Source organism: Chaetura pelagica, unplaced genomic scaffold (assembly GCF_000747805.2).
Source record: "Chaetura pelagica isolate M959 unplaced genomic scaffold, ChaPel_1.0 scaffold456, whole genome shotgun sequence".
NCBI lineage: Eukaryota > Metazoa > Chordata > Aves > Apodiformes > Apodidae > Chaetura > Chaetura pelagica.
In genome coordinates, this window is record NW_009953574.1 from 169870 (window position 1) to 170702 (window position 833).

Genomic DNA, 833 nt, shown 5'->3' on the forward strand with positions numbered 1-833 from the left:
GCAGCGGCCTTGGGCACCGACGCGGAGCCAGGGCCGAGTCATTTTAAAACTGAATTTTTTAATTTCTCTTTCATTTCACCCCCCTCTACTCTTCAGGCAGCCTGTCCGTACAGGTGCATGTGTACGATTTTCTTTCAGGCCTGTCTGACCAGATCCTTCCAGGGCAAGCCCAGCCGTGCTCCCGAGCCTTTGGAGCCATCTGGGAGTCCCGAGGGCTCTTGGGCAGACCTGGAAAAGCCCAGGTTTGGTGGGCAGGAAGGTTTGCCTGCCAGCTGCTGATCCCAGTGGGGCGGGTGAACACCCGGGCTATCGTTAATTATAGAGGCAAAACACTGCTGTGATCTTCCCCAGGCTTGAGGAACAAAAACAACAACAAAACAAAACCAACCAAACTTAAATTGCAGGTTTGCTCTTGGGTTGCAGGAGCTAGAAGCTGTTGTTTGGGTGTATTTTTACTTCAGTATCTCTGGCTAAACACTACAGAAAGCTTCACTGGCCCCACATGACTAAGAGCTAAGCCTCAGGCAATATAGTGTTATGATTTTTATTGCATTTACTTTTTCCAACCTCATTTCTGCGAAAGAAACAGTATTATTTTAGTTCTTCTGTTACTGACATCAATCCAGGATCAAATTTAAAACCTACCTCTCTGCTTCTAAGATAATCTTATCAGGGTGATTCATAGGGGATGTTTTTCTAATGCAGTTCTTTCTTGCTGGACAGATTATTTTTAAAATTATTGAAATCTGAAAAAAAAAAAAAAGGTACAGTAAGCAGCTTTTTTCTGCCCCTGTGGTTAGTGTAAGGGCTGTCGGGGCCCTGGTTTAATTCTC